Raw genomic sequence first — 16,173 nt, 5'->3', positions numbered from 1 at the left:
ACTCAATAAATGAAAATAGTATTTTACAAAACTGAGAAGCAAGGAAGGTGATTTTATTCCCTTTCAGGGATCTCTTACTTTAAAAAGAAATTCACTGTAAGGTCACTTTAGTTAGTCACTTTTTACATTTAAGACATCTCTGTTTTAAAGGAAAAAAATCAAATTTATGGATAACTTCACTAGAACAAATATAGTGTGTGTCACCTGGATCTCCAAGGATGGGCTAGAAAATAGTTAACTGCCTGTTGTTCACTGGATGGATGTTCTGTCTTTTCTTTAAAAGTATGTAGATTCCTTTAAAGTGGTTTTCAAATGTTTGAGGAACAGTAGTCCCTACAAAGCCCTCTGTGAACCCAAGAAAATGGAGTGTACTTATGACTTGTGATTGATAAGGATGCCTGTAATTTTCAACAGAGGTCACTGTTTAAACAGTGACCCAGTTATCTATCTGTCAATCTTTGTCAAATAGCTTATTATTCGTTTGTTCTGCAGCCCTTAGATAGCTTTTATTCTTTCCACACCTTCATTCTCCCTCTTTTCCCAGTGTTGCATTCTAAACGTTGATCAAGAAATTCACCTACACAATCTGCATAATAAGAATGTTACTTAGTTTTACTTTAATCTTAGCTATCCTTAGACCTTGTTTTCTTACTTCTTTTTCCAACTGAAATAAAAAAGATTTTTGATGTATGCAGAGACTGTGTTTTTTTGTTTTGTTTTGTTTTGTTTTGTTTTTAGGGAAACTTAAAATTGTACAACTTCAAAGAATTTCCAAATGTTGCATTTTCAAATATGTTTTATCTTGTTTTTCTTTAAACTTCCTGTTGTTCTATGTAGTCCCGGTGATGGGTGAAGACACTGAATTTTATACTCTGTATTGGCCTCTGTGTTCCACATCTTGTAAGCAGTTATAATTTTCCCACAAATAGCAATGCTTTTATGGAATTCATTACCCAAAGCTGGTTTATTTCTAATGAATTTGTTTTAGACCATGATTTTAAAGTATTCTAATTTCCACATGTATGTTTTCCCCCTCTAGATAGAACATGGATACATGTTGACTGCATTCTAACCATATAGCTACCTTGGGTCCATTTTGCCAAGATTTAAATTCTAGAAGAGCTGGCTACTCAACCTTCCTCCTCCCATCTAAGCTGGCTTGCCTGCCTGCCTGCTTCCCACTCCCCTTCCTTCCCTTCCTTTTTTCCTCCCTTTCTTTTCTGTATGTGTTAAGGTGAGTTAAATGGAAAAGAAAAGCCTCAGTTCTTTTCACTGCTGCGGTAAAGGATTATAGGACAGTGAAATGAAAGTAAAACAGAGCAAAATTCTATTGAAGTACATTTGAAGGGAGGAGTGGGCCAGTCAAGAGAGACAAATCTGGGGTGTGGCCTTAAATCAGTTTTATTCTTTTGGGTGGGTCCTAGTGTTGCAACATTTGAGTGACAGTCCTGGAGTATATAGTAATTAGCCAGATACACATGTCCTTTCCCCAAATGTATTCCAAATGCCTGCAAGGGGTAGGAAACTGCAACATTATTTCTATTATAGGTCAAATAAGGACTGGGGGCTGCTTTCTACACAAGTGCAACAAGCACAAAAAACTCAACTCTTCTCTTCCCAAATGTTGTAACCACAGACATACTACTAGTCTGATAAAATGGGCTGTCCCTGGGCAGTCCTAGGTTAGCGCTCTCCACCAGGACATCTAGGGTCCATCTTCCTGTCTCTCATGCCTAGCTTCCTGCCTAACATAAGCATTAATGTATTTATTCTTCATCTGTTTCCTAGAAAGATTTCAGGTAGTTTACAACCAAAGCTATTAAAATGAAATTAAAAGTTAGGAGGGCACCTGCGTGGCTTAGGAGGTTAAGCATCTGCCTTCAGCTCAGGTCATGATCCCCGAGCCCTGGGATCAAGTACTGTGTCTGGCTCTCTGCTCAGCAGAGAGCCTGCTTCTCCCTCTCCCTCTGCCTGCTGCTCTCCCTGCTTGTTCTGTCTGTCAAATAAATAAACAAAATCTTTAAAAAATATTTTATTTTTAAGAAATCTTTACACGCAACATGGAGTTTGAACTCACAACCCCGAGATCAAGAGTCACATGCTCCACCGACTAAGCCAGCCAGGCACCCCTTTAGATCCCTGAGATTTAGCAGTGAACCTGGATCCTCACAATAAAGACTGCATTTCCCAACCTCTCTTGCAGCTATGTGTGGTTATATGACTAAATATACATCCTGAAGTAATGTTCTCTCTCACTCTCTCTCTCAAATAAATAAATAAAATCTTAAAAAAAAAAGAGGAAAAATTTTAGGCAATTATTCCAGATACTGAAATTGAGGATGGTTACTATTATTGAGCAGTAAGTTTATTTTTCCCTGTGTTTATTTTCTAAAAATGTTTTGAGTATAGTTGACATACAATGTTACATTAGTTTCAGGTATAAAACATAGTGATTCAGCTTCTCTATACATTATTCTGTGCTCACCACAAGTGTAGTTATCATCTGTCACCATACAACACTGACTATATTACAGTACTATCTATATAGTTTCTCTATACATAAAATATATCTATACATATATACAACACACATAGTACAATATCACTGACTATATTCCATATACTGTTGAGCATTAAATATAGCTTTGAGCTTCCTAGAAGTGAAGAAAGAAAGAAAAACAAGATATATTTTATAGCTGTCATTATAACAAAATGAAGGCAGTTTAAAATGGAAGACAAAGAATAGCATTTTCTTTAATAGCAGTTTGAGGTACAAGCTAGAGAGAGATGATACAAATTCATCTCTAAAATACAAATGATACAAAAATATTCTTCATAGTCATTTATTTCATCCACAAGCCACTTTCATATTACCTTTGACTGTGTTTATTCACTTATGAAGCACAATTAAATATCACTGCACTTGTGGAATACATGTGTAAGATGTTGTAGAAAACAATATTCATTCTGGAGTAAGTTCCCTTCCCACTCCGCACTCCCCTTTCCCCATATATACATTTCTTTCCTTTTCCTACCCCCAAAGTTAAGTGCCTGGTGATAGTTTAATGGGAACTGGAAAAATTTCATTTATTTATAAGTTATAAAATCGTAATTCCCCTTGCAAGCATGCCAATCACGAACTTTGTGCATCTCTCTTTTTTTCAAATTATAAATGATTTCAAATGTAATGGAAATGTGAACCCTACAGCTATTTAACCAGAAAGCCTTATTAGAAGGAGTTTGTGATTAATAACTATTGCCATATCTGCCAATAGAAGTTATTTGCATATCAGTGCTAGAACCATAAAAATTTTAAGAGGAAAATAATCTTAGTATACACTTATAAACTCTTCCCTTTACATAAAGGTTAAGGACTTGTGCAGGTTCACTTACCTTGTTAGTAAAGGAGTTGATGCTGGACTCATGTCCTCTGATGACCATTCTAGCACTTTTTCCACTTATACCATATTATAGATTTGTAGGATTATGTATGCATTCAGTTTGCTGTTGCATCCCCATCTGTAACAAAACCAAGCCTCATAATGTCTTTTCCCTCTCTATACAAAATTTGCATTCCTGATTATTATGTAGACTCCCAGTTTTTAAGTTCCATAATGAAATTGTTTATATGACCCATTAATGAGTCTGATAAATTCAGTCAACAAATATTTGTGAAAAATATAGTTAATAATTTGAGGCCCATTTGGTTAAAACTCATGGCTGCTTTCATTACACTTAAATTACCCTAATTCTGTATTTTAGGGAAGCAAAACCAGGAACCAGGTTTTACTGATAATTGAGGTAATAGTGTACCTTTTAGTCAAATGAAACCTTGTCTTTTTTGCCCTTATTTTTATTTTTAATATTCTGTGTGCTCTTGCTTTTTACTAAAAGCAGTATTTATCACTGCATTACCACAAACAGTAAATATATATCTCTCCTACCTTCACCACTCTTTTCTCTACTTGGGGAACTTCATGAAGATTTTGATTGTTCACTGCTTAATGGCCTCCTAGTGGCCTATCTATTCACCAGCAGCAGTCCTGAACTGAGGACACAAGGAAGTAAAGCTAGTGATCTCAATAAAAGAATGGAAGGCTTTTAAATATTTTACAGGGCAGATCCAGGCAGGGCACACCTGCTTTATTATCTAAAGTGTTGCCATTTTCCTTTCATGCCTTTGGAAATCTCAGGGAAAGGGCAGTTAGTTGAGTAAAACCGCTGTCTCAGAGAGATTTCACAAACAACGGCAGTTCATTTCAGCCTAGAGGAAAAGTGGATGTCTATTCTTACAGGACTTTTGTTTTTGTTGCCTATAAACTTTGAAATCAAATAGTGGAAAATTTGGATATTCTCTTCCCTCTGTCCCTCTGTACCTGCATCCCAACCCCTCCCCCATATTTTTTAGACCAGATAGTGGCGTATAGATTGATGGAGGATTCCTTTGTTCCTGGCTTCTATCTAGAATGCTCTGTCCATTCCTAATATGTATAAACATGCATTAGAAGATGTGATTTGTACACACACATGCGCACGCAATACGCGCGCACACACACACAATGAGATATTACTTGTACATCAAAAAGAATGGAATCTTGCCATTTGCAACAACATGGATGGAACTAGAGGGTATTATACTAAGTGAAATAAGTTAGTCAGATAAATACAAATATCACATGATTTCACTTATATGTGGAATTTAAGAAAAAAATGGATGAACATAGGTGAAGGGAAGGAAAAATAAAATAAGACGGAAACAAAGAGGGAGGCAAATCATAAGAGACTCTTTAACTCCAGGAAACAAACTGAGGGTTGCTGGAGAGGAGGTGGTTGGGAAGATGGGGTAATGGATGATGGGCATTGATGAGAGCACTTGAAGTGATGAGCAACAGGTGTTGTATGCAAGTGATGAATCACTAAAGACTACCTTTGAAACTAATACAGTGTGTTACTTAAATTGAATTTAAATTTAAAAAATTTTTAAATGCATTTGAAAAAATTCTAACTAACCTTAGATACAAGCCCAAGATAATGACCAAGATTAAGCGGACTGAACATCTCATTCATATCAATTCCAATTCACGATCTTATTTTATTTAAGTGGTTATGTTTGTCCTTTGGAATTCCAGTTAGCCAAAGGATGACAGTAATGATAATAATACACACTACCAGGGGAAATTATTTCCTCTGCTTCCACAATGCCCAGAGTTCACTTTGTGAAAGCTCTGTGGACATAGTTTCTCTTGTCCAATACCTACCCTCCCCGTTTGGGCAATATTAAAAAAAAAAGGAAAAGGAAAGGAAAGGAAAGGAAAGGAAAGGAAAGGAAAGGAAAGGAAGAAAGAAAAAGATCTAGGGGCAGAACTCATTCAAATAAATTTGGAGCAATTATAAAACCATATTTTTTCATTCAAAATATACTTGCTAATGCTTCCTTTTGCTTTTTTTTAACCCATTTCATTTCTATATTCTAAGTTACTTAAAAATAATTTAAGCTATTACTAATATTATAATTTATTCAATATTATTTAGTTCTCAAATTCATTTTCTATATTATTTTTCATAAAACTTCTTATGTTAAAAATAATAAATAACTGTATCTTAGTGTAAACCATAAACTAGTACCTCCACTTTTGCCCTTTTATCCTACTTCATTTTTTTCATAGCATTTATCACTACCTGCTTTCTAGTTACTCATTCATTGTCTGTGTCTTCCTCCCCCACTGAAATGTAAAATCCATGAAAGAAAAAAGTTTTGACTCTTCCAATCATCCAAAGACTCCCCAGTGCCTTGAATAGTCTGGCAAATATTTATAGTAATTGTTCAGTATTTGTTGAATTAATGATTAATATGCACGAACTCTACAATTTGCCCATTTCAAGTGCTGTGATGAATATTTTGCATACCTCAGAAATCTCCCCCAGATTGGATAATTACCATTATCTTCATTGGCCATTTGACTGCCAACATGACAGTATCCTAGGTGCCATAATAAAAAGGCTTAAGTGATTTTTGTGTCCACATGCCTTTATATTTTACTTGATAATATGCAGTCTTCCATTAACAACATTCATTCATTCGTTGATTCAATAAATATCCACTGAGAATTTATAGTGAGCCAGATACTGATCTGGAAAGAGAGACAAAGAGATAATTAAGATAATGTATGATTGCCATAATTCCATTAGAACATTATTCCAGAAAAAAAATTCAGAATCTCTACCATCTTCATAGTTGTTTTTGTATTTCTTTACAAAATGGTACTTCAGACTTGTTTTTGTGACACCACCCTTTTTCTGTTACCTTCTTGTTTCTCATCTGTCATTGATGTTTCCTTTTCTCCAGGCATGTGAAATGTTCTCATTGACCAGTTTCCATCCTTAGCCCTTGCTTTTCTCACTCTACTTGAGATTCTCTCTATGTGACCTTACCCACTCTTATGTTTTTAACTATCATGCAAATGTTCCCAACTCTGTAGCTGAAGCTCACAGTTCTATCTGGAACTTCAGACTTGCATAGTCAAATGCCTGCTAGACATTTCTACTTGGATATCTCACAGTCATCTTCAATTCAACTTGTCCAAACCTTAACTCTGCTTTTTTCTCTAAAATCTCTTCATTTTTTGGCTCTTCAAAGGCAGTACCACTCTCTAGCCAGTCAGTTTGGCTTGGAACTGAGCATGAATCTTGATTCTTCCTTTTCTATAAATCAAAACTACTACAGCAATCTTTTAAGCAGTACTTCCAACTTACAATCTTGTTTACCAACTCACCCACCCAAGTTTGATAATTTTGTTCACTGTGTCCTTCTTCCTGGACTGCTTTCCCTTATTATTTTCACCTTATTTACTCCTGCTCATCCTTTGAAACTCAATTTGTCCCTAGAACCAGAAGCACTGAATATACCTCCTCAATCTTCCCAGGATACTTTCAGCTCATTGCCTTCACTGAATTCCCACAGTGCTTTATGTTGGTTTCTTTACCTACTTGTCTCTCATATTACACAATGAACTCTCCAGAGTCACAATGTCTTATTCATGTTTGTAGATCAAGCATTAAGTATGTTACTTGAAAATTCATACGCCCCTCAGAAATGTTTGAATAAATTAATAGGTAAACGAACAAAAGAACAAACAGGCAAACAAAGGTGGTGTTAAGGTACAATATTAGGATATCAAAGAATATAAAATTATATTCTTTCTACTTAGGTATCAATCTTACAAATTGATTAGGAAAAACAAACATATGAAAGAGCTGTAATATTCCAGCTCACATATTATGTTCCACTACTGTTTCATCAGCTTTTGCCCATTTGATGATGATGTTACAGAGAGTGTCTGGGCTTCGGCAAACTCCCAGTGCTCTGGAATACATGTTGAATATTTTGTTAGAAACTCTTTTGCCAGGGTGCCTGGGTGGCTCAGTGGGTTAAAGCCTCTGCCTTTGGCTCAGGTCATGATCTCAGGGTCCTAGGATCTAGACCCGCATCAGGATCTCTGCTCAGCAGGGAGCCTGCTTCCCCTTGGCCTCTGACTGCCTCTGTGCCTACTTGTGATCTCTCTCTCTATCAAATAAATAAAATCTTTAAAAAAAAAAGAAAGAAAGAAACTTTTGCCCATGGCTCGGTTCCATGTATGTCCCTTGACTGAAGGCCTAATTTGCACGACTGCTATACATGAAAAATGCTTCTTAGTTCCTCCTTCAAATATATAAAACTGATTTTGATCAGTGTCACCAAACCCCAGGCCTCTAGAAATCCCTTTGTCCAAAAAAGTTCATCATCATCTTTTCACAACTGTACCCAGGTATGGTAGGTTAAGTTAGTTTCAGTGGAGTCTTATCAGACCTGTTTCCTAATAAAAATGACCTCAAGTGTAGTTTTCTGTGAGAAAACTTTTATTCCTTTGAGCAGATCAGAGACTCCACAAATGTGTCTGAAACTTTAGTCATGCAGAGATTACTTTATATAGATGACTGTGACCTTAAACATGATGGATTTGAATGGTTAAAGTGACCCATCAAACAAAAGGGTAAATGCCTCTGTTGTTGAGATTTTAAAATAACAGTATTTTCTCACTGAATTCATGGGAATGGAAAAGTTGAGTGAGTGGGCCACTTGAGAAGAAGAATGCAAAACAAAAACCAATATTATCATATCCATTTGTCACTTATTAACAAAAAGCTAAAAATAGGCATTGGATCTTATACCATTTTTAGTATCCATTCCAGCACAGTGTTGAGTAGTCTTTCCTCCAAAGCATGTTACTCCTTCTTCGTCCTCTGTCTCTAATTAACTCGCCTCATCACCTAGTTTAAAAACCCTTGAAGCCAACTTTGACTCAAGCCTTTCATTGATCCCCTAGATCTAGTGATCACCTATTTAGATTTTACCAGTTGAAACTGCTGTACCTCTAAGTACTCTAAAATTCTCTTACTTGAACACAGCCACCTCTCCTAACATCTTTCATAACCCATCATACCCACTGTACTTGTGTTTTTCCATGTGCTGTTCTACAAGGCTTTGTCCCATTTGTTTTCCCTCTGCTCTCATTTCTATCCCTATCCAACTATGACTCTACTGTCAGTCATTTTTTAAAAGATTTATTTATTTAGGTATTTATTTGAGAGGCCAGGACAGGGTCAGTAGGAGAAGGAGAGAGAGAATCTCAAGCAGACTCCCCACTTAGCACATAGCCCAATGCACAGCTTGATCTCACAGCTGTGAGATCATGACCTGAGCCAAAATCAAGAGTTGGACACTTAACCAACTAAGCCACCTAGGCACCGCTCTGCTGTCAGTCATTGTAGCACTATTCCCAAGAATACTCCTCATTCACTGATTAACCAATTCTTCAGTTACTCTTGGCTTTAAAATCACTAACCCTGGAAATAGTCACTGACAATTTTGCCCTCTATTGCCTCTACACTAATTTGTGCTGTTAGGTAGTTGATGAAGTTCTAGAACATAGGTTAGGTTCAGTGGGGTGAGGTCTGGAGCCAACGGCTAAGAAAGAATTCTTAAGACGTCTCTGGTGCAAAAAGGTGGTTTATTAAAGCACCGGGACAGGACTTGTGGGCAGGAAGAGATGCTGCCCCTGGTTGTGAGGGATGGCAGGTTATGTACCCTGTGGTTGGGGGAAGGTGAGGGAAAGGGAGGTTTCAATGAAGTTTTCATATGCTAAAGAGGGCCTACAAGGTGCCGGGATATGGGAGGTCTTGCGGCTTGATCAAGGTTGTCTTTCTCTTTTAGCAAGCCATTAACATCAGGATAGTTTGGGAGATTCCTAAAGAATGTCAGTTTGTCCCAACCGGGAGTGGTGGGGATGAGGGGGAGATTATGAGGTGTCAGCCTTTTGCTGGGGTGAGGGGGAGATTGCGAGGTGTCAGCCTTTTGCTTTGTCCTCAGCCAGCCTTCTGCTCCCTCATCATAGTGACATACAAAAATAGTATGTTGATTAGGTCCATTGCTAGTGAAAGAAAAAAATTTTAATGTATTAGATAGAATTTTGAAAACAAAATACCTGTTCCTGTATATCCAGTTGGTTCTGTAATTACTGAGAGGTTTCTGTAAGCTGAATGCTTAACTGTTGGTTCACATGTTGAAAATTTTCTAAAAAGATAAAAAAAAAATTAGAACATCTGTTGTGGTGACAAAATTTTCTTAAGGATTTACATGAGTCTAATCTGTTTGATTGGAAGAATGTAATTGAAAACTAGGAAGGAAAATTCAGGTGTGGAACCTCATTATCTTAATATATGTACATTTCCATGTTTAAGACCACATACAAGCGTGTGTCTTTCAAATACAGGCAGTCCCCATCTTACAAATGGCTTGTAGGCAGATGTAGGGTATATTACTGTTTGAATCCTGATTATTCAAGTAGGAAAACTGTTCAGATGTCAGTTGTTTGGAATCCAGAAAGTGTTTTGCCGCAAAAGCAATATTAAAAATGGTTCTTGGGCTTCCCCCAGGATAGCCAGTAATGTCCCTAAAATCCTATACATTTGCAGAGGAATAGTAGCAAACACGTTGTTATACTAATAATTAAAACAATAACATTGAATAAGAGTATTGTTGGCATGAATGGTGGAACCTGAGGAAAAACAGGTTTAATTATAAGAGAATGAAGAAGTAGATTGAGATTGTGAAGTCTCAGACTAGGACTCAAACATTTTCTTGACTCATAAGCATTTTTTAAACACACGTTCTCCATCAAACCTAATTGAATTTTAAAACTTGTGAACTTCTGGTTCCCTTATTTTTTGTCAGTGGAGTTTTATAATGGGATTACTATACTATGATTGAGGTCAGTTATTGACTAGAGATCAAAAGAAAACAAGAGAGGGAGGATGGAGATATGCTGCCAGAAAAAATTTTGAGAAGAGGAGACATACAAATATGAAAGATAGATGAATAAATATATGTATATATGAGAGTGTGTGTATATATATATCTCTTCCAAAGGAAAGGGGGTTCTTGCCTGTTTCTTGAGTTCCCAGGCTATCCTATATACATATACCTATCCATATACATATACGTGTGTGTGTGTGTTTGTGTGTGTGTGTGTATGTGTACTAAATAGGAAAGTTGAAATATGTTAGGCTAAGCTGAGTCACACTATAAAAAGAAGATATAATGAGAAAAGAGTAAACTACAGGGCTTGCATTAGTTTTGGCAGGGAGACAGCTATTTATTTGCTTTTTGTTTTTGTATAGGGTAGACACTGCAAAGGGGGAAAAAACACTAGGAATGTGCTACCTTGAATATGAAAGGTTGAGTCAGAAAAATAATGGAATTTTTTTTTTTCAATTTTGTTGCACATTATAAATGGAGTCCTTCTTTGGTGTCCTCAGAGAGAATTCAGTAACATGATTTTCCAATAATGTTTTATTTGGATTGATTTTTACTTGCATGCAGCTCCATGCCAGTAGGGAACTACAGGGGTAACTCAGCTTAGTCAAGTTATACAGGTGTGATAAATTTCCCAAAATCACACTAAATGAACTATCAGTGAGGAAAAGAAGATAAGGAACTACTCATAGCATGCGTACTTGGAAGAGAGAAAAGAAAGGTGTTACAGGAAGGAGGTTGAATCATTCAAAAAATATTTATTGGGCTATGTGCTAAGCACTGAGCTAAGTGCTTAGAGATAAAGCAGAAAAAGTTCTGAGAAATAGTGGTTAAATATATTGTCTCTGCCTTTACAGGGGAGGCAGGTATAGATAAGTAAATTGGAAATTAAAAAGAATTGTGGGGCAACTGGGTGGCTCAGTGGGTTAAAGCCTCTGCCTTTGGCTCAGGTCATGATCTCAGGGTCCTGGGATCGAGCCCCGCATCGGGCTCTCTGCTCAGCGGGGAGCCTGCTTCCCCCTCTCTCTCTCTCTGCCTGCCTTTCTGACTACTTGTGATCTCTGTAAAATAAATATAAATCTTAAAAAAAAAAGAATTGTGTTAAGTGCTAATGTGGAAGTACTATTGAGTACTAACGAAATATAAAGAAATGTCACCTAACTCAAACTTCAGCAATTAGAAAATACTTCCTAGAATGTTCTAAGTTGATATGTAAAAGATCAATAGAGTGAAACAGGAAGAGAGGAGATGAAAGGCAAATGTTCCTAGCAGAAGAAATAATATTTGAGACTCAATCATATGGAATTTCTGGAAGGGGAAATGGTGGAGTAGGAGGACCATAAGCTCACCTCATCCCACAGATACAACTAGATAACACATCAGCATAAATAACCCAGAAAATGACACAAAGACTGGCAGAATGAAATCCACAACGAAAGGTAGAGACCACATCAAAGAAGGTAGGAAAGGTAGAGACACAGTTTGAGACCCAAACAAACTGTGCCATCCACAGATTGGAGAGAGCAGGGGATGCGATGAAGGTCAAGAAACAGATGACCACGTCAGGGACCCCACACGGGGAAGATGAACAACCATAACATTTGACTTTGAAAAAGAGAGGGACCGAATTTCATGAATTCTTACAAATAGTGGGACTTAAAACCTGAAATTCTAAAAATTATCTGGCTGTGCTCTGGGAGAGCCCAGAGGCCATCAGGAAGCAAAGTCCCTGGCCTTTAGGAGAGAGCAGAACAAACAGCCCCTGCAGGTATAGCTTAGGGCTAGCAGTTTGAGAAATGCCTGGGGCACACAGGATGAGAGTGATTTACTCATCACAGAGCATGTCCCAGAGAGACAGGGATCTCAGAGAGACCCCTCCAGAAACAAAGGAGCTGGCAGGAATTATTTCCCTCCCCCACCCCCTAGCATAAACATGGGAACCAGAACAGCACCTACACTCGCTACTGAACTTGCTTGCAAGAAGCCCCCTCCCCTCCCATCACTGGATCTGCTCTCCCTAGTCATACTTGTTTCAGTCCCAGTGCTACAGGGCCCCTACCCCTGAAGACAAGCTAAAACTTTACCAGCACTGTCTCTTAATCCATGTCTTTTGTGGGGCCTCAGTCCTGGTGGCAGTGTTGGGTGCTTCAGAAGCCTGAAGTATGCCTTTAAAGTACAGCCCACATGCTTTTGGGGGATCCTTTTAGGATGGCCCCCATCCCTAGAGCAGCTGTTCCAGGCCTCATTAGCAAGCCTACCAGCATGTACCTTGATAAAACACACCCTACCCCTGCCAGGGACCAAGCACTGCCCTCAATAGGCAGAGAGCCACTGCAGACAACTGGACTGAAGGGAAAGTGACAAAAAACAAAACAGGGGACAGACAACTTAACAGGAGTTACTCCCTGCAAGGCCAGATCCTGAGAAATGGGACGCTGCACTACAAGTGTTCCTGCAGTGCAGTGCAGATGTAGTGTGCACTGCATCTCAGGACCTCTTCTTCATAAGGCCGCTACCTTCATGGGCAGGAGATGCAGCTGACTTTCCTAACACATAGAAGCAGACAGAGAGTAAGACAAAATAAGGAGACAGAGAAATATAGCCCAAACCACAGGAAGAAAGTGACCTAAATGGAACAGATATAAGTAATATGCCTAGTAGGGAATTTAAAGTAATTTAAAGATACTCACTGGACTTGAGAAGAGTGGAGGACATCAGTGAGACCCTTAAAAAAGAGAGAAAAAAGAACCAGTCAGAGATGAAGAACATAATAAATGCAATTAAAAATACACTTGATGGAATAAATAGCAGTCTAGATGAAGCAAAGGAATGAATTAATAACCTGGAAGTCAGAGTAATGGAAAATAACCAAGCTGAGCAAATGATAGGACAAATAATTATGCAAATCTAGGATAGTCATTGGGAACTCAGCAATTCCGTCAAGTGTAATAACATTCACACTATAGGGATCCCAGAAAAAGAGGGGGCAGAAAATTTAATAAATGCTACATGAAAACTTCCCTTACTGGGAAAGGAAGGAGATAGCCAGACCTAGGAAGCCCAGGGATTCCTCCAAAAAATTAACCCAAGGAGTTCCACACCAAGATACATAGTAATAAAAATGGCAAGAAGTAGTGATAAAGAAAAAAAAAATTGGGGCGCCTTGGTGGCTCAGTGAGTTAAAGCCTCTGCCTTTGGCTCAGGTCATGATCCCGGGCTCCTGGGATCGAGCCCCATATCGGGCTCTCTGCTCAGCGAGGAGCCTGGTTCCCCCTCTCTCTCTCCCTGCCTCTCTGCCTACTTGTGATCTGTCTCTGTCAAAGAAATAAATAAAATCTTAAAAAAAAAGTTCAGTATAATTTAAAAAAAAAGAAAAAAAATTAAATCAATAAGAGGAAAGAAGATAGTTACATACAAGGGAAGCCCCATACAACTATCCGTAGGTTTTTCAGCAGAACTGTTGCAGATCAGGAGGGAGTGGCATGATATAGTCAAAGGGCTGAAGGGAAAATGTGCAGTCAAGAAGACTATCCAACAAGGCTATCATTCAGAATAGAAGGAAAGATAAAGAGTTCCTTAGACAAGGAGTTCATGACCACTAAGCCAGCCCTGCAAAAAATATTAAAGGGAGCTCTGTGGAAAGGAAAGACCAGAAGTGACAATATGAACACTTAAGTATGGAAAAATAAATCAAGGGATTCGTAAAATAAAATGATGTGAAATATGACACCATATACCTAAAACATGGCAGGGGAGAGAAGTAAAGAATGTGGTCAAGCTTAAGCGACCATCAACTTATTATAGAGTGCTATATGCATAGGATGTTATATACAAACTTAATGGTAACCACAAATCAAAAACCAGTAAGAGAAAAACAAAGAACAAAGAGTAAAGAATCCAAGTATATCACTAAAGAAAACCAGCAAACCATGAAAGAGAGTAAAAGAAGAAAAGATCAAAGAAAAACTATAGAAACAACCACAAAACAAGTTAAAAAAAAGTCAATAAATACATATCTATCAATAATTACTTTGAATGTGAGTAGACTAAATGCTCCAATCAAAAGACATAGGGTGACAGGGTGGATGAAAAAATAAGACCCATCTATATGCTGCCTACAAGAGGCTCATTTCAGACCTAAAGATACCTGCTGATTGAAAGTGAGGGAATAAAGAAACAGTTATGCAAATGAATGTCAAAAGAATGCTGCATAGCCATACTTACACTGGACAATATAGACTTTAAAACAATGGTTTTAGAAAGAGACAAGGACACTATATAATCATAAACTGTACAGTTGAACAAGAAGATATAACAGTTGCAAATATTTATGTACCCAACATGGGAGCACCAAAATGCGTACAACATTTATTAACAAACATAAAGGAACTGATCAAAGATAATACAATGATAGTAGGGGACTTTAACACCCCATTTACATCAATGGGAAGATCATCCAAGCAGAAAATCAACAAGGAAAGAGTGGCTTTGAATGACAAACTGGATAAGATGGATTTAACAGCTATATTAAGAACATTGATCATAATACAGCAGAAAACACATTTTTTTCAAGTGCACATGGAACATTCTGTAGAATACATCATGTATTAGGCCACAAGACAAGAATCAGATTCAGAAAGATCAAAGTCATACTATGCATCTTTTTTGATCCCAACACTATGAAACTAGAAATCAGTCGCAAGAAAAAGTTAGAGAAGACCACAAATACATGGAGGTTAAATGACATGCTGCTAATCACTGCATGGGTCAACCAAGAAATCAAAGAAGAAATTAAAAAGTACATGGACACAAACAAATATGGAAACACAGTGGTCTAAAACCTTTGGGATGCAGCAAAAGCAGTTCTAAGAAGGAAGTTTATAGAAATAGAGGCCTACCTCAAGAAGCAAGAAAAATCTCAAATACACAACCTGTCCTTACACCTAAAGGAGCTGTAAAAAGAAAAATAAAATCCCAAACCAGCTCAAGGAAGGAAATAATAAAGATGAGAGTGGAAATAAATGACATAAAAACTAGAACAAAACAAAATAAAACAAAAAATAATAGAACAGATGGATAGAACCAGGAGCTAGTTCTTTGAAAAAAAGCAACAAAACTGATGAATCTCTAGCCAGACTCTGCAAGAAAAAAGGAGAAAGGACTCAAATATGCAAAATCACAGATGAGAAAGGAGAAATAACCACTATAGAAATGCAAACAATTATGAGAGAATATTACCAAAAAACTATATGCCAATGAACTGGATAATCTGGAAGAAATGGTTAAATTCTTAGAGACATACAAACTACCAAAACTGAATCAGGAAGAAATAGAAAACTTGACCACACTGATAAGCAAGAAAGAAATTGAATCCATAACAAAACAAAACAAAACAAAACCTCTCAACAAGCAAAAGTCTTGAACCAGACAGCTTCATAGGCAAATTCTACCAATAATTTAAAGAGTTAATACCTGGGGCACCTGGGTGGCTAGTTGGTTGAGCCATCCAGGCGCCCCTAAAATTCTTTTTAGAGTTCCATTCTGTTTTACAAGACCACTATTAAATGCATATATGCATACATACACATAATGTTTGTTTATTTATATGAATGTATCTATATGCATCCATGTATATACCAACACAGTACTTTACTGAAATAAACTTCCAAGGTTTGAAAAACTAGGCTTCTCTAGCCATATAGACTGCTTATTAAAATGTTGCAGTCTAATTTTTAGAGAGTAATTATCACAATTTATTAGTCCACCATTTGAAACAATAGCTGTTCTAACGTAATTAACCATTGAAAGAAATACATTTTAAG

General features: G+C 37.3%; 1 protein-coding gene across 5 annotated transcripts in view; it reads left to right on the top strand.

The window, feature by feature from the left end:
- DIAPH2 (diaphanous related formin 2) overlaps window positions 1-16,173 on the top strand; it is a 1,009,576-nt gene that overhangs the window by 915,388 nt on the left and 78,015 nt on the right. The gene's annotated exons all lie outside the window — the stretch shown is intronic.

Source organism: Lontra canadensis, unplaced genomic scaffold (assembly GCF_010015895.1).
Source record: "Lontra canadensis isolate GAN:19392208 unplaced genomic scaffold, GSC_riverotter_1.0 scaffold77, whole genome shotgun sequence".
NCBI classification, from domain to species: domain Eukaryota; kingdom Metazoa; phylum Chordata; class Mammalia; order Carnivora; family Mustelidae; genus Lontra; species Lontra canadensis.
Note: the sequence above shows the minus strand (reverse complement) of the source record. Positions and strands in the feature narration are given on the sequence as shown.